The sequence below is a fragment of the Oncorhynchus tshawytscha genome, linkage group LG04, assembly GCF_018296145.1.
Source record: "Oncorhynchus tshawytscha isolate Ot180627B linkage group LG04, Otsh_v2.0, whole genome shotgun sequence".
Classification (NCBI taxonomy): Eukaryota; Metazoa; Chordata; class Actinopteri; order Salmoniformes; family Salmonidae; genus Oncorhynchus; species Oncorhynchus tshawytscha.
In genome coordinates, this window is record NC_056432.1 from 64,626,864 (window position 1) to 64,646,520 (window position 19,657).

Here is a 19,657-nt window from a genome sequence, read left to right on the forward strand (position 1 = left end):
TTTGTCAATGACTATTACCAATGGGCTTTTGAGAGATTGCCACTTAAAAATGGGTAGGTTTAAGAGAGCAAATGAAATGTGACCATTATTTATCACTCATATCATGAACAATGCTATTTAGCCATACAGTATATAGCATTTGCCAAGTTATCAACAGCTATTGTTTCAATTCAACCTAGAATTCAACAAAAATAGGCAATACAATAGGCCTAGGGCAGGGTTCCCCAACTGGCAGCCAGAGGCCGAATTTGGCCCGTGGGTGATTTTATTTGCCCCCTCTCAATTGTTGGACATTAAAGACTGTAAAAACACCAGCAAATCAGCTCCTACTTGGCAGACCGCTCCTACCAGGTGACGTGGAGTGGATCTGTGTCTGCACCACGTAATCTCACTACTGGTGTCCCCCAGGGCTTGGTTCTAGCCTATCTCCTCTTCTCTCTATACACCAAGTCAGTCGGCTCCGTCATATCCTCACATGGTCTCTACTATCATTGCAATGCGGATGACACTCAACTACTTTTCTCCTTCGACCATTCTGACACCCAGTTGGTGACACGCATCTATGCGTGCCTGGCAGATATCTCAGCTTGGATGTTGGCCCACCACCTCAAGCTCAACCTTGACAAGACAGAGCTGCTCTTCCTCCCAGGGAAGGCCTGCCCACTCCAATACCTTTCCATCACTGTTGACAACTCCACAGTGTCCACCTTCCAGAGTGCAAAGAACCTTGGCGTGGCCCTGGACATGATCTGTCCTCCTCTAAAATCACAGCAGTGACTTGCTCCTACAACATCCATAGAGTATGATCCGACCTCACACAGGAAGTGGAGCAGGTACTACTAATCCAGGCACTTGTCATCTCCTTTCTGGACTACCGAAAGTCACTGTTGGCTAGGCTCAACGCTTGTGCCATCAAACCCATGCAACTTATCCAGAATGCTGCAGCCCGCCTGGTGTTCAACCTTCCCAAGTTCTCCCATGTCACCCTGCTCCTCTGCACACTCCACTGGCTTCCAGTTGAAGCTCACATCACAAAAAAGACCATGGTACTTGCATACAGAGAGCAAGAGGAACTACCCCTCCCTATCAGTGATAGACATTTGGGTGACAGCTAAATAAAAAAATCGGACATTGTTTTTCCATTGGAATTTGGTTGTGCTTTAAGATTTTTGAATGCATAATGATAACACATTGACAATTCAACTAACTTTGGGTGAATATAGGTTGTAATCTCAATGATCAACGTCTAAACCAAATATTACCCAAGTATCCACATTGAAATGACATGTTGTGCCCAGTGGGACTTTTGGAGCTTAGCTAGAGGTAGACAGAGAGAGAGGAAGGAGATGAGAAAGAGCTAGAGAGAGAGTTTGAGAGGAGAGAGACACTGGGCCCTTGTGCCTTGTTAGTTGTTACTGTACCTGACAAAGGCAAAGGCCCATAAACAAATGGCAATTTGAAGCATTACAGCAGCAAAGGGGCTTTGTCTTTTATACATGGTTTCATACACTCATCTCACATTATGGAATGTTCTGGATATGGGTTCAATATCATTTTGGATCTGTGTACCTTTTATTTGCCAATGGGCCTTCCTCCCCACACAGACTGATGCCACTTCCACTCATTTCTCTCTCCCCTCTATGGGAATTTGCGGTCATTTTGCAATCAGACCAACTTTAAATGTAGATACTTACAATAATCATCCCAAAGTAAAGTATACCAAACTATGAAGACATGAACACACTACAACCATGTGTGTTCGCTTCAGTCATACAGTGCAGTTCACTGAGGTGCAGCCAAGGAGAATGATTAATGACTCATATTTTCTATTTTTTTGACTGAACATTATCAGATAATTGTGACAATATGGAAGGGTGTGGGTTAAACAAGGAAGAGTTGGCATGGCACAATGGATGAGAGCACTAAATATAGCTGCTGCAGGGAAGCGGCCAAGTGGGATACGGTACTGGTATATCCTGTTAAACTCAAACTGTCTGTGGTATTATCAGATCGACAGTCTGGGATCTTAAATCCATCCACCTTAATGCCAAAACACAAAGGTGGAACACAAGCTGCTTGGCTGAGCCCTGTGAATCCGAGACCCTCGTCGGAGTGGATGGGGAAAGCGGACGGGGTGAATAATTGCTTTATGACAATGACATGGGTGATAATGAAAAGAAGATTTACATCATCACAATAATCACAATGCTTCAGGGGTGATGTCATACAAAGCCCTTATGGTAGCAAACATCTCGCTTACTGCACAGTATGGAGGCTGTCTTGCAACGTCACACAAATACCCCAGTGTTTAGGTGGAAGGCCTCATAGTTATAGCCAATTATTGCTTAATATTTGATTTATTTTGTCATTTGTATACCCAAGTTTTAACTGGCAAACCTCCTGTCAGTTGGAGAAAATAACAGATGACACTGAAGGTCCAGGCACCTTCCAGTGTCTCCTCATAATACTTCAGAACTGTACACACAGCACAGAGCACTGGATATGAGAAACACATAGGATGAGCTCTGGTATGAGCCTTCTGGCCCCATCCTATGTGTTTGACTCATATCCAGTGCTCTGTGCTGTGTGTTGATGTCACTCGCAGCCCGCTCTCGCCCCCTCCTCGCCACGGCCGCAGCAGTGGTGCAGGCAAGCTGAGTGGCAGCAGGATTTGTTTTTCTGGGCAGACTGCGAGGAGTCGGTTTAACGGTTGGGGATTATTATTTAACGGTGCTCCACATGGAGCCCTGCATCCCTGCTCCTGAGAGAGAAAGGTGTTAATTCCATTTCTCAATGTGGTTTTAGTTTGCCCCATCGCTGACATGCTTCTCAGCTCTAATGGGCACCAGTGACGGACAGCCCAAAGCTCGCACTACGTTCGGTGGGAGAGAGTGTGTAATTATGTGGATGGAAAATGCAAGGCAATTACTGAATTGAGCAATCCTTATATTTATATAATAGCATCCACTACCATACCCTTCGGATAATATACATAAATAGTGAGGTTAGTGAACAATGACATAGTAGAGCGTTTTGACATCATTATCAAATAACGGCGTTAACAAATAAGGCATGAAATGACTTAGCATACAGAGCGCTGTGGAGCGATGAAAACTGAGGGGCTCCTATTTAGCAACGGCAAACAAACAATTGCTTCATAGCTGTAGATCAAGTCAATCCTTTTAGTTTGGCATCAGTTCTCTCAGATGTTCTTTCAGTCTGCTGTCTGGCAACGTGAAGGTGAAAGAGGAAGATTGGCTTTTACTTAGCAGATCAGCAGTCCAACAATCCTCCCATCCACCCTGTGTGTAGTGGGACTGGACAGAATACACTTTAAACTGAATGGGTGGACAACTTAATCTTGTTTCATCATAGAAGGCATGTGAACAGTCAGTATATCAGCTATACTGGCCAACAGACCACCATTCACATTTTTGACTTGCACAGCATACTAGAAAACACATTTGATTCAATGTAATAATCCATCAACTAACGATTACATGAGAATGCATCTAAGTGTAAACCAGGCCCAAGTATGAAGGCATTCTGGGCTAGCAGCTGGGTGGGTCTCAGCAGCTAAGCTGTTCTGCTCTGGTCTGCTGAGATCCTGCTAATGACTATCCATGTGGACTCCATTTCCTTCCTGTCCCCATCCCGCCCACCTATTTATCCTGACACACACACACACCGAGAATGATAGTGAGAGACTTGTCGTTTTTCTCTCATATGCTTTTAAACGGCAGATAGGAGTTCCCAGTAGTTTAGAGGGCAACACATGTCAAATGCCTGGACAACAACCGACAACAGTGCTTTCCCCGTCATTTGCTAAGAAAACATTTACCGTCGTAGGCTCCCCGCCCCCAGCCTGCGTTCCCCCACTGTAAATCATGATGAAATGGCTTGCAGGTGTCAGGATTAAAGAATAGTCACACAGGACCTCCAGCCCCAGCTGGGTCCCTCCCTTTGCCAGGTCTTCTGTTGCTATTTGTTTTTGTGAGATCCTCTTGTATAGTACCAGGGACCGGCACCGAGGAAGGCAGGGCCGGTTGGGGGACGGGGGGGCTCTGGGCCTGCTCTGAGTTATGCACTCAGTTAGCCCAGTGAGTAAGAGAGCAGATGTCCCTCCTGCCCTCTCAGGGTGTTTAGCATACCTGCCTCCTCCAGTTAAACAACATAACCTTCACACATCTCTGGCTGTATGAGCCAACACCGGCCCCGTGCCAGAGACTCTGGGATCAATAAATCCTCCTGTCAGCAGCCATGAGCAGCACAGAGAGAGGAGCTACGCAAAGAAGAGGATGCTTCAAAAATGTTACTTTTTGTGACTGCGGTGTAAACCGTGGAAACCTTGAAACTGACAGCACAGCGCTAACAACACGCTCAAAGTATAAACCCAAATTAATTAACTTTAAAGCTATGTGTCTATATGCTGAGTGAATCCTTCTGATAGTTTCACTCAGGGGTGCTCAGTCCACTCAGGGGTTTTCAAATGCTCAGTCCACTCAGAGGTGGACTGTGCATTTGCCAAAAATGCCAGATGGGCTGGTTAATTCTTAGCCTATTGGGCCTGTCTAACTTGGCTTTTTTGCACAAAATGATAATTATCTGGCTAATAATGGGCTAATAATAGGCCACGTGGGGGGCCACGAGGAAAGAAAAATGGGCAAAAAATGGGCCGGTGTGATAAAAATGCCAGAGATGATTTCTGGTACCAGTCTGCCCCTGGTTAATTTTAAATCAACCAAGAAACAGAGAGAAAGGGAAGAAAAAGAGAGGACACAATTTTCTCTCTCCAATCTTTCTCTGAAGAACCTGGGTACCTGATTACCTGCTCTTTAAGTAGTTAAGTACCTCCACTGTGTTGTGTTGACTAGGCTGTTGTGAGAGAAGAGTGAGTGGTTCTGCCAGCTCTGTTCCCCAGCTGAGGAGAAACCACAATATTAACCAACAGCTTTGACAGTGTGGGAGCAGCCTCCATGGAGAGATGCAGTCCCTAGGCATTCTGAAGTGGTCCAGAAACCTCCTCACTGAAATTACCACTGACACATTGGTGAGTCTGCAGCTAAGGGCTGGAGAGAATATGGAGATATGTTGATATATTGAGAGGGACTACTGAGTCCATTACTGTGAACCATCTATAATACTACACACTGTAGCTATGGGCTATACTAGTCATTATCATACCCTATATCTTATGAAAGGTCATATAATCTTAAAGTCTTTAACATCCTGCGCGTGCCAAAAGAGAGTATTATATTAGATTGTACAATATGGTCTCTGAGGAGCAAGCCATGTTAATATATAACTGCTTTAATAATTCTTAGAGATTTAAAGTAACACTGACTTCAAACCCCCCTCTACCACAAAGCTGGAGGAAACTCAATGGTTTGGTGGGAAGTAGGGTTAGTTTACAAGTGCTTCAGTGAAAGGGGACCCCACAAAGCAGGTTTTATACAGCCAGCGTTATTTCACAGAACACAATCTCTTGGACCACTTGTACCCTCTTCTTGCGCTAAAGAGGAGAGACAGTCGGGGGGAGGGGGAAGAAGAAGGCTCTCATGTGGCTGATTTGATAATGACCCTTCTGTTGGGAGCGGATTGATAGACGCTGTCAGAGAAACATAAGAACTCTCAAGAGCGTTGTCAGGGGCCTGCGCGAGCCGAAAGCCATAAGAGACGTGTGTAGCTCCTGCCAAAGGATGTCCACCAGTCCCCATCCACTGCCAGACAGGAAGGGGAGACCCACTCAGGTTGAATGGAGCAAGCCGCTGCTCAGCAGCAGATGTAAGGGTGGATTGTTCCCAGTAGAAATATTAATCCAGAAGGGTTTGAAGATTATGTTGTGTCGTTAAAGGTATTGCAATAACTGTCAGAGTTGACATATTTATTTTGTTGAAAGGAGGAAGAGGAAGAGACATCTCTCCAGAAGATAAAACAAACCCCTTGAGACCTCACAGTGTAACACCATCTGAGACTGTTGTTCCTGTGCAACATCTGAAACACACACTGTCTCTTCACACACAGAGACGGGAGATCAGTTGGTATGGTGGATGGCCTGTCTATGTCTTACGAGGGCTCTATTTCTCTGGGAGCCCACTGTATATCTGCGAGAAGTGAAAACGATATGAGAGGGTGGATACTGCAGCCGTGGGGTGACTGACAGTACCTGCCCGCAGAGGCACCCCATGCTGCATGTAAAACATGTCAGAGAGGAGTGGAGCCATCCCCTCCCCTCCCCTCTCCTTCCTTCCATCATCCCTCGCCCTGATCTGCTCTCCTCTTCCACACACTCTGCTTTCTATTAGACAGCACTGTGGCACCTGTAGGGTCTCAGGCAGAGAGGTACAGACACAACCATCTGCAGCTCTGTGAGCGTTTGCCAGTGTGTGATACGTTGTGATACATTCTCCATTGGTCACGGCCCTCTGTGTAATTCCGCTTTGTTTTGTGCTGGCGAAGAACAAAGAGGAACAGGAATACAAACAGCCTTTATGAATTTAGTTAAGTGGTTGGGTGGATGACACTCCACCCTTCATATGATTGAATCATAGGGCCGCCCTCCATAACAGGAAGACAGCACTTTCTTTCTGCCCCCTTTACCTTTACATTTCATACTGTGATTATGTCAGCAGAGATTGTTTATAGATAAAGGGCTAGTTATTCTGGATTTTTACCATATGTTTATGGGTGGAGAATTCCATGTAATCATTTCCCATAGGATTTTGTTTGTGAGACATTTCTAGACATATATATAACATACATCTCGAAACCCACCAATAAACAATGAATCCAATAACAACAGCAGGAGAGTTTTACTCACAGTTGCACTGTATGTACACTACATATACAAAGGTATGTGGACACTCCTTCAAATTAGTGGATTTGGCTATTTGAGTCACACCCATTGTTGCCAGGTGTATCATATCTAGCACACAGCCATGCAATCTCCATGGACAAACATTGTCAGTAGAACATGCACAGAGCCCTGACCGCAACACCATCGAACACCTTTGGGATTAATTGGAACACCGACTGCGAGCCAGGCCTAATCGCCCAACATCAGTGCCCAACCTCACTAATGCTCTTGTGGCTGAATGGAAGCAAGTCCCCACAGCAGTGTTCCAGTACCTAGTGAAAAGCCTTCCCAGTAGAGTGGAGGCTGTTATAGCAGCAAAGGGGAGGCCATCTCCATATTAATGCTCATGATTTTGGAATGACGTGTTCGACGAGCAGGTTGTCATTTAGTGTACGTAGAGGATGCCTGGTTGTTATTTTTTTTAACTGCCTTCCTCACCATCTTAAATAAGCTTGCGCCATTCAAGAAATTTAGAACCAGGAACAGATATAGCCCTTGGTTCTCTCCAGACCTGACTGCCCTTAACCAACACAAAAACATCCTATGGCATTCTGCATTAGCATCGAACAGCCCCCGTGACATGCAACTTTTCAGGGAAGCTAGAAACCAATATACACAGGCAGTTAGAAAAGCCAAGGCCGGCTTCTTCAAGCAGAAATTTGATTCCTGCAACACAAACTCAAATAAGTTCTGGGACACTGTAAAGTCCATGGAGAATAAGAACACCTCCTCCCAGCTGCCCACTGCACTGAAGATAGGAAACACTGTCACCACCAATAAATCCACTATAATTGAGAATTTCAATAAGCATTTTTCTACGGCTGGCCATGCTTTCCACCTGGCTACCCCTACCCCGGTCAACAGCACTGCACCCCCCACAGCAACTCGCCCAAGCTTTCACCACTTCGCCTTTTCCCAAAACCAGTCAGCTGATGTTCTGAAAGAGCTGCAAAATCTGGACCCCTACAAATCAGCCGGGCTAGACAATCTGGACCCTTTCTTTCTAAAATTATCTGCTGAAATTGTTGCAACCCCTATTACTAGCCTGTTCAACCTCTCTTTCTTGTCGTCTGAGATTCCCAAAGATTGGAATGCACCTGTGGTCCTCCCCCTCTTCAAAGGGGGGGACACTCTTGACCCAAACTGCTACAGACCTATATCTATCCTACCCTGCCTTTCTAAGGTCTTTGAAAGCCAAGTCAACAAACAGATTACAGACCATTTCGAATCCCACCATACCTTCTCCGCTATGCAATCTGGTTTCAGAGCTGGTCATGGGTGCACCTCAGCCATGCTCAATGTCCTAAACGATATCTTAACCGCCATCGATAAGAAACAATACTGTGTAGCCATATTCATTGACCTGGCCAAGGCTTTCGACTCTGTCAATCACCACATCCTCATCGGCAGACTTGACAGCTTTGGTTTCTCAAATGATTGTCTCGCCTGGTTCACCAACTACTTCTCTGATAGAGTTCAGTGTGTCAAATCGGAGGGTCTGTTGTACGGGCCTCTGGCAGTCTCTATGGGGGTGCCACAGGGTTCAATTCTTGGACCGACTCTCTTCTCTGTATACATCAATGATGTCGCTCTTGCTGCTGGTGAGTCTCTGATCCACCTCTACGCAGACGACACCATTCTCTATACTTCTGGCCCTTCTTTGGACACTGTGTTAACAACCGTCCAGGCGGGCTTCAATGCCATACAACTTCTGTGGCCTCCAATTGCTCTTGAATACAAGTAAAATTAAATGCATGCTCTTCAACTGATTGCTGCCTGCACCTGCCCGCCTGTCCAACATCACTACTCTGGGCGGCTCTGACTTAGAATATGTGGACAATTACAAATACCTAGGTGTCTGGTTAGACTGTAAACTCTCCTTCCAGACTCACATCAAACATCTCCAATGCAAAGTTAAAACTAGAATTGGCTTCCTATTTCGCAACAAAGCATCCTTCACTCATGCTGCCAAACATACCCTTGTAAAACTGACCATCCTACCAATCCTCGACTTTGGCGATGTAATTTACAAAATAGCCTCCAATACCCTACTCAATAAATTGGATGCAGTCTATCAATCTAAGCTAGATGCCCTCAATCTCACACAAATCATCAAGGAACCCACCAGGTACAACCCTAACTCTGTAAACAAGGGCACCCTCATAGACGTCATCCTGACCAACTGGCCCTCCAAATACACCTCCGCTGTCTTCAACCAGGATCTCAGCGATCACTGCCTCATTGCCTGTATCCGCTACGGAGCCGCAGTCAAACGACCACCCCTCATCACTGTCAAACGCTCCCTAAAACACTTCTGTGAGCAGGCCTTTCTAATCGACCTGGCCCGGGTATCCTGGAAGGACATTGACCTCATCCCGTCAGTTGAGGATGCCTGGTCATTCTTTAAAAGTAACTTCCTTACCATTTTTGATAAGCATGCTCCGTTCAAAAAATGCAGAACTAAGAACAGATACAGTCCTTGGTTCACCCCAGACCTGACTGCCCTCGACCAGCACAAAAACATCCTGTGGCGGACTGCAATAGCATCGAATAGTCCCCGGGATATGCAACTGTTCAGGGAAGTCCGGAACCAATACACGCAGTCAGTCAGGAAAGCTAAGGCCAGCTTCATCAGGCAGAAGTTTGCATCCTGTAGCTCCAACTCCAAAAAGTTTTGGGACACTGTGAAGTCCATGGAGAACAAGAGCACCTCCTCCCAGCTGCCCACTGCACTGAGGCTAGGTAACACGGTCACCACCGATAAATCCATGATTATCGAAAACTTCAATAAGCATTTCTCAACGGCTGGCCATGCCTTCCGCCTGGCTACTCCAACCTCGGCCAACAGCTCTGCCCCCGGCAGCTCCTCGCCCAAGCCTCTCCAGGTTCTCCTTTACCCAAATCCAGATAGCAGATGTTCTGAAAGAGCTGCAAAACCTGGACCCGTACAAATCAGCTGGGCTTGACAATCTGGACCCCCTATTTCTGAAACTTTCCGCCGCCATTGTCGCAACCCCTATTACCAGCCTGTTCAACCTCTCTTTCATATCGTCTGAGATCCCCAAGGATTGGAAAGCTGCCGCAGTCATCCCCCTCTTCAAAGGGGGAGACACCCTGGACCCAAACTGTTACAGACCTATATCCATCCTGCCCTGCCTATCTAAGGTCTTCGAAAGCCAAGACAACAAACAGGTCACTGACCATCTCGAATCCCACCGTACCTTCTCCGCTGTGCAATCTGGTTTCCGAGCCGGTCACGGGTGCACCTCAGCAACACTCAAGGTACTAAACGATATCATAACCGCCATCGATAAAAGACAGTACTGTGCAGCCGTCTTCATTGACCTTGCCAAGGCTTTCGACTCTGTCAATCACCATATTCTTATCGGCAGACTCAGTAGCCTCGGTTTTTCGGATGACTGCCTTGCCTGGTTCACCAATTACTTTGCAGACAGAGTTCAGTGTGTCAAATCGGAGGGCATGCTGTCCGGTCCTCTGGCAGTCTCTATGGGGTGCCACAGGGTTCAATTCTCGGGCCGACTCTTTTCTCTGTATATATCAATGATGTTGCTCTTGCTGCGGGCGATTCCCTGATCCACCTCTACGCAGACGACACCATTCTATATACTTTCGGCCCGTCATTGGACACTGTGCTATCTAACCTCCAAACAAGCTTCAATGCCATACAACACTCCTTCCGTGGCCTCCAACTGCTCTTAAACGCTAGTAAAACCAAATGCATGCTTTTCAACCGATCGCTGCCTGCACCCGCATGCCCGACTAGCATCACCACCCTGGATGGTTCCGACCTTGAATATGTGGACATCTATAAGTACCTAGGTGTCTGGCTAGACTGCAAACTCTCCTTCCAGACTCATATCAAACATCTCCAATCGAAAATCAAATCAAGAGTCGGCTTTCTATTCCGCAACAAAGCCTCCTTCACTCACGCCGCCAAGCTTACCCTAGTAAAACTGACTATCCTTCCGATCCTCGACTTCGGCGATGTCATCTACAAAATGGCTTCCAACACTCTACTCAGCAAACTGGATGCAGTCTATCACAGTGCCATCCGTTTTGTCACTAAAGCACCTTATACCACCCACCACTGCGACCTGTATGCTCTGGTCGGCTGGCCCTCGTTACATATTCGTCGCCAGACCCACTGGCTCCAGGTCATCTACAAGTCCATGCTAGGTAAAGCTCCGCCTTATCTCAGTTCACTGGTCACGATGGCAACACCCATCCGTAGCACGCGCTCCAGCAGGTGTATCTCACTGATCATCCCTAAAGCCAACACCTCATTTGGCCGCCTTTCGTTCCAGTACTCTGCTGCCTGTGACTGGAACGATTGCAAAATCGCTGAAGTTGGAGACTTTTATCTCCCTCACCAACTTCAAACATCAGCTATCTGAGCAGCTAACCGATCGCTGCTGCTGTACATAGTCTATTGGTAAATAGCCCACCCTTTTTCACCTACCTCATCCCCATACTGTTTTTATTTATTTACTTGCTCTTTTGCACACCAATATCTCTACCTGTACATGACCATCTGATCATTTATCACTCCAGTGTTAATCTGCAAAATTGTAATTATTCGCCTACCTCCACATGCCTTTTGCACACATTGTATATAGACTCCCCCCTTTGTTTTCTACTGTGTTATTGACTTGTTAATTGTTTATTCCATGTGTAACTCTGTGTTGTCTGCTCACACTGCTATGCTTTATCTTGGCCAGGTCGCAGGTGCAAATGAGAACTTGTTCTCAACTGGCCTACCTGGTTAAATAAAGGTGAAATAAATAAAATAAAAATATCACAGTGCCATCCGTTTTGTCACCAAAGCCCCATATACTACCCACCACTGCGACCTGTACGCTCTCGTTGGCTGGCCCTCGCTTCATACTCGTCGCCAAACCCACTTGCTCGCTCCAGGTCATCTACAAGACCCTGCTAGGTAAATTCCCCCTTATCTCAGCTCGCTGGTCACCATAGCAGCACCCACCTGTAACACGCGCTCCAGCAGGTATATCTCTCTGGTCACCCCCAAAACCAATTCTTCCTTTGGCCGCCTCTCCTTCCAATTCGCTGCTGCCAATGACTGGAACGAACTACAAGAATCCCTGAAACTGGAAACACTTATCTCCCACACTAGCTTTAAGCACCAGCTGTCAGAGCAGCTCACAGATTACTGCACCTGTACATAGCCCATCTATAATTTAGCCCAAACAACTACCTCTTTCCCTACTGTATTTATTTATTTATTTTGCTCCTTTGCACCCCATTATTTCTATCTCCACTTTGCACATTCTTCGACTGCAAATCAACCATTCCAGTGTTTTACTTGCTATATTGTATTTACAGTGCCTTGCGAAAGTATTTGGCCCCCTTGAACTTTGCGACCTTTTGCCACATTTCAGGCTTCAAACATAAAGATATAAAACTGTATTTTTTTGTGAAGAATCAACAACAAGTGGGACACAATCATGAAGTGGAACGACATTTATTGGATATTTCAAACTTTATTAACAAATCAAAAACTGAAAAATTGGGCGTGCAAAATTATTCAGCCCCTTTACTTTCAGTGCAGCAAACTCTCTCCAGAAGTTCAGTGAGGATCTCTGAATGATCCAATGTTGACCTAAATGACTAATGATGATATCACTAGCCACTTTAACTATGCCACTTGGTTTACATACTTATCTCATATGTATATACTGTACTCGATATCATCTACTGTATCTTGCCTATGCTGCTCTGTACCATCACTCATTCATATATCCTTATGTACATATTCTTTATCCCCTTACACTGTGTATAAGACAGTCGTTTTTTTTTGGAATTGTTAGTTAGATTACTTGCTTTTTATTACTGCATTGTCGGAACTAGAAGCACAAGCATTTCGCTACACTCGCATTAACATCTGCTAACCATGTGTATGTGACAAATCAAATTTGATTTGATTTGATTTGATTTGAAATACAATCCACCTGTGTGTAATCAAGTCTCCGTATAAATGCAACAGCACTGTGATAGTCCGCTTGGGCGAGTTGCTGTGGGGGGTGCAGTGCTGTTGACCGGGGTAGGGGTAGCCAGGTGGAAAGCATGGCCAGCCGTAGAAAAATGCTGATAGTCTGTTAAAAGCACAGAGAGCATCATGAAGAACAAGGAACACACCAGGCAGGTCCGAGATACTGTTGTGAAGAAGTTTAAAGCCGGATTTGGATACAAAAAGATTTCCCAAGCTTTAAACATCCCAAGGAGCACTGTGCAAGCGATAATATTGAAATGGAAGGAGTATCAGACCACTGCAAATCTACCAAGACCTGGCCGTCCCTCTAAACTTTCAGCTCATACAAGGAGAAGACAGATCAGAGATGCAGCCAAGAGGCCCATGATCACTCTGGATGAACTGCAGAGATCTACAGCTGAGGTGGGAGACTCTGTCCATAGGACAACAATCAGTCGTATATTGCACAAATCTGGCCTTTATGGAAGAGTGGCAAGAGGAAAGCCATTTCTTAAAGATATCCATAAAAAGTGTTGTTTAAAGTTTGCCACAAGCCACCTGGGAGACACACCAAACATGTGGAAGAAGGTGCTCTGGTCAGATGAAACCAAAATTGAACTTTTTGGCAACAATGCAAAATGTTATGTTTGGCGTAAAAGCAACACAGCTCATCACCCTGAACACACCATCCCCACTGTCAAACATGGTGGTGGCAGCATCATGGTTTGGGCATGCTTTTCTTCAGCAGGGACAGGGAAGATGGTTAAAATTGATGGGAAGATGGATGGAGCCAAATACAGGACCATTCTGGAAGAAAACCTGATGGAGTCTGCAAAAGACCTGAGACTGGGACGGAGATTTGTCTTCCAACAAGACAATGATCCAAAACATAAAGCAAAATCTACAATGGAAAATAAACATATCCAGGTGTTAGAATGGCCAAGTCAAAGTCCAGTCCTGACCTGAATCCAATCGAGAATCTGTGGAAAGAACTGAAAACTGCTGTTCACAAATGCTCTCCATCCAACCTCACTGAGCTCGAGCTGTTTTGCAAGGAGGAATGGGAAAAAATTTCAGTCTCTCGATTTGCAAAACTGATAGAGACATACCCCAAGCGACTTACAGCTGTAATCGCAGCAAAAGGTGGCGCTACAAAGTATTAACTTAAGGGGGCTGAATAATTTTGCACGCCCAATTTTTCAGTTTTTGATTTGTTAAAAAAGTTTGAAATATCCAATAAATGTCGTTCCACTTCATGATTGTGTCCCACTTGTTGTTGATTCTTCACAAAAGAATACAGTTTTATATCTTTATGTTTGAAGCCTGAAATGTGGCAGAAGGTCGCAAAGTTCAAGGGGGCATAATACTTTCGCAAGGCACTGTACTTCGCCACCATGGCCTTTTTTTGCCTTTACCTCCCTTATCTCACCTCACTTGCTCACATTGTATATATACTTATTTTTGACTGTTGACTGTATGTTTGATTTACTCCATGTGTAACTCTGTTGTTGTATGTGTCGAATTGCTTTGCTTTATCTTGGCCAGGTCGCAATTGTAAATGAGAACTTGTTCTCAACTTGCCTACCTGGTTAAACTGAATAAAAATACAAATACAACATGTAAAGTGTTGGTCCCATGTTTCGTGAGCTGAATTAAAAGATCCCTGAAATGTTCCATATGCACAAAAAGCGTATTTCTCTCAAATGTTGTGCACAAGATTGTTTACATCCCTGTTAGTGAGCATTTCTCCTTTGCCAAGGTAATCCATTCACCTGACGGTATGGGATATCAAGAAGCTGATTAAACAGCATGATCATTACACATGTGCACCTTGTGCTGGGAACAATAAAAGGCCACTCTAAAATGTGCAGTTTTGTCCCACAACACAATGCCACAGATGTCTCAAGTTTTGAGGGAGCATGCAATTGGCATACTGACTGCAGGAATGTCCTACAGAGATGTTGCCAGAGAATTGAATGTTCATTTCTCTACCATAAGCTGCCTACAACATTGTTTAGAGAATTTGGCATCACATCCGACCGGCCTAACAACCACAGACCACGTGTAACCACGCCAGCCCAGGACCTCCACACCCGGCTTCTTCACCTGCGGGATCGTCTGAGAAGGGGGAGGGGGGTACTGAGGAGTATTTCTGTCTGTAATAAAGCCCTTTTGTGGGCCTATGCCATTCCCAGGCCCACCCATGGCTGCTTCCCTGCCCAGTCATGTGAAACCCATAGATTACAGCCTAATTTATTTATTTCAATTGACTGATTTCCTTCTATGAACTGTAACTTAGTAAAATCTTTGAAATTGTTGCATGTTGCGTTTATATTTTTGTTCAGTATATGTTTGTATGTAACACTAGAGGAGCATGAGTGTGTAAGGTTCATTTAAAATAAAATATCTAATACAGGAACAGGAGACTGATTCCTCTGAATGGGCCATGGATACGGGAGTCTATACTATCCTGTAACACACTCTCACACTGCACAGTCACATGGCCCATGTTCCTGAACATGATTAAGGTGGCCAATCCAGACTCTCTCACCATTAAAAAGGGATTGGATTTCATGAGATTTTGACTAATAATAGAACCCAATCCTAATGACAATAGCAGCAGCCCAGGCTGTAAATGGATATGAAGCAGTCCCAGTGCAGCACAGTGAGAGCAGGGCCACACACTACAGTACTGCTCTCTCCTGTCACGACCAGTGGGAGGCTTCCTGACATTACACCCAGGTACATTATGTCTTTCCTCAGCCCCAACAACTTGTAGGAGACTTGTGGCAGTCAACTTGTGGCAGTCATATGAGGCACACAGGACCATTAAGACGACCGTAAGAGACTACAAAAGGAGATATCAGACAGAGATGTAACACTCAGTCGTTCAAAAACTTGATCAGAAAAGTGCTGACTAAGCATAATTTGTGAATAATATTAATGCTGACAGCCTGGAGCAGCTTAAGATAATTAACGTTTGGAATTGGACAGTGTCTTCCTCCTCATTGAACAAAGATGTTTTCTTTTGGGGACGGAGAGACGGGACTGGAGTGGGGAAAAAAAGAGAGCGGGGCTTCCTGTTTTCCCTGACAGATGCAGTTTGTATCAAACTAACAAACAAATAAACAAGAAAACAGGGAAAAGACTCCCACTCCCACCCTGTCTCCTCTGACGGATCACACCCTTCAGGAGCCTCCCCATAGAGCCAGAACCATGCTGCAGACTCGGCACTCCAACACACTCCCTGCTGCAATCAAAACCACCAGGCCCCAGGGCTCAGAGCGAGCTTAGCGTGGACACAACATTACAGCATATAAACAAGCCTGCAGTTCCTTATAGAGGCCCTGTAATTGTTATGAGCTGGGCTAAGGAGGATTGCCTCTTTTTTACAGCAAGGTTTTACTACTGTTGTAAGACACAGTGCCCAGATCAGAACTTTATTACACAATGCAGACTTCATAGAATACAAGACATTCTCACCAAAATGCATACAGTACAGAACCCCCCTCCACCTTCCCCAGCAACACCCCCTCATCTGTAGCCTACTCCATGACTGCAGCTTATGAGAGAAGAACTGTCCTTCAGATTTGATCTAAAACCCCTTTCAACTCCCTGCCCACATCCAACTTTCACACCTGCAACATTAAAAAGAATGTAGGCAAAAATGATATTTGACATTTCAGAGGTTGTATTTCATGACCCTTTAAATTAAGTTAGTGCTCTCAATTTGTAATGTCTGGCACCATTCCCTGAGTTGCTGCTAATTTACACTCATGGTGCTTGTCAATTGGTGCGTTCACAAATCAAGAGGCATGATTTCAGTTAAAAAATAATGAAAATAATGAAAAACAGAATTACATTGTACTCATCACACCTCTTTGCTGACAACTTTAGATTGACGTCACATATAAATGCCCCAGCCAGGAAGTTATTACTTAAAACCGGTATTCTGCATCTTGACTGCCATAACTGACATCATCCACAGTCATCAGAGCCTCATGACAACCTCTCTAATGCCAACTACCAGGCTACTAGCAAATATACAGAAACAACCAATGTTCTATCTGTCACTTTGAATGGAAACATGCTCACTTTGTACCACTATAAGACACCACATGAACTAAGTAATGATGTTACACAACGTCAGAGTTAGCAGTCTCATGCACCAGGATACAGTAGAACTCCTCTAATAAGCCAGGCGGCTGGACTTGAGTAATGTGTTGGGAGGTGACCACGTAACATAACTCCACTAGATATAAATAGGTGAGAGACAAAAAATATAAGCCATCATCATTAATGGACTTGGTATAGCTGATGAGCAGAAATTAAAGGGGGGAAAAGGGTATTGAGTAAAAAAAAAAAGAAGAAAAGTTGGACAAAAGCGGATTGTTATTGTTACATGAATCTGGATGCAAGAATGGGAATTTTCCTCCTCATTATGGCCAAGCTGCTGGGCAAGACTGGTTTCTCTCCCCTACCGTGCCCTGGCACTCGCACAGCATCCCCACGGAGACGGCTTCCTCGCCGTGATGAGCTTTTGACAGGCCTCTAAACGGCCCGCTTAATGCCGTGCCAGCCCAGACATGGGGCGGCTGGGACGCTGGCAGCTTCTTGGCCCTCTCCGTGCACCATGGGTCTCAGCCCATCTAGACCCTCTTTTCTCTGCTTTTCTTTCTGCAGCCTCATGATTGTTATGCAAAGTTCTCCAAGCAACAGTTGTTGGAGTCCGCTTAGCCACAGATGTAGACAGGGATTTCAGACTGTTTCCCCTCTTGGTAGATTTGTAGACGTAGATCTGGGCTGATTGTTGGTGTTATCTGGACTAAGCAGATGCTGGGCTGTGGCCCATTGGGCCAATCATGAGGGACATCCACCACACCTCAGAACAGCAGGTTCTGGAATTAAACACAATTATGTCAGCTCAGGACTGCAAATGACAGCTGACAGCTGTTCAGTCAGATCCATTCAGAAATGGCAAAATTCGTTGCTTACTTTAAGTTATGATGAGGTGTCATCATAGCCGAGGCCTTGCTGGTGTGCTTGCATTCCAACTCCTACAAACAACACTGACTGTATCCTCATGAAAGCAGTTGCATGAAAACAGAACCTAGTTATTTTCTGTGTGCATATCATTATCGTCAACTGGCCAATAAAAACCTTCCAAAGTTTACTATTTGTTGGTGGTCTGTCCAGTGTAAAAAGATGCGAGACAACAGGTTCCAGGTACGGTAAGGAAGGGCACAAAGTGGTGCTACTGCCATCTTGTGTTAGACTGTGGAAGCTACATACTGTAGGTAACACGTCTGTAGTCCCATCTGCTGGAGGAAGCTTGAAAACTTCATAGTAATTTAGTACAGCCATGTAATGTTTTTTCCCCTCATATGTGGTCAGGGATACAGCTACTGTAAGATAAATATTTTTGTTAGGGAAACTAACGTGGCTTATTCTTATAGGCCACAGGGGTGCAGAGCCTGGCATACTGTATTCCACATGGAACCTCGGTAGGATACAGTTCTGCATGCAATGTGTAACCTGGACATACAGTACAGTAGCCTATATCTTGACATATATCACTCAGAATGCTATTCTGGTAAAGCACTATATTAAAGATATCAAATACTACTCATGGCCATAATTTTTAAAAGTCATAATCAGCTTCTATCTAAATAATGTTTATATGGTTAAGTGTTATTTTTGCATAACACATACCAGCTTTCTATTTATCCCTGCCTGTGCAAGGGCCTTCTCTAATGTATCTACTAACATACAGTGCCTTCAGAAAATATTCACACCACTTGACTTTTTTCACATTTGTTGTGTTACAGCCTACATTTAAAATTGATTAAATTGAGATGTTGTGTCACTGGCCTAAACACACTACCCCATAATGTCAAAGTGGAATTGTGTTTTTGGAAATGTTTACAAATGAATTAAAAATGAAAAGCTGAAATGTCTTGAGTCCATAAGTATTCAACCCCTTTGTTATGCCAAACCTAAATAAATTCAGGAGTAAACATGTGCTTAACAAGACACATAAAAGTTGCATGGAATCACTCAATGTGCAATAATAATGTTTAACACGATTTTTGAACGACTACCTCATCTCTGTACCCCACACATACAGTCCCTCAGTAGAGCAGTGAATTTCAGACACAGATTCAACCACAAAGACCAGGGAGGTTTTCAATGCCTCGCAAAGAAGGGCACCTATTGATAGATGGGTAAAAAAAACCACATTGAATATCCCTTTGAGCATGGTGTTATTACACTTTAGATGGTGTATTAACACACCCAGTCACTACAAATATACAGGCATCTTTCCTAACTCAGTTGCAGGAGAGGAGGTAACCGCTCAGGGATGTCACCATGAGGCTAATGGTGACTTTAAAACAGTTACAGAGATAGGAGGAAACTGAGGATGGATCAACAACATTGTAGTTACTCCACAATACTAACCTAAAAGACAGAGTGAAAAGAAGGAAACCTGTACAGAATAAAACTATAAAATAATAGAGCTACGCACAAGCAAAATCCTAGAGGAAAACCTGGTTCAGTCTGCTTTCCAACAAACAATGGGAGACAAATTCACCTTTCAGCAGGACAATAACCTAAAATACAAGACCAAATATACACTGGAATATTGAACATTGTACAATCCAGCTGTGCAAAGGTCATTAAGGAATATTGTGTGGAGATGGGTGAGCGAAAATCTATTTAATGCTTTTTCATTTCAGGCTGTAACAAAATTTGGAATAAGTCACAGAGTATGAACACTTTCTGCAGGCACT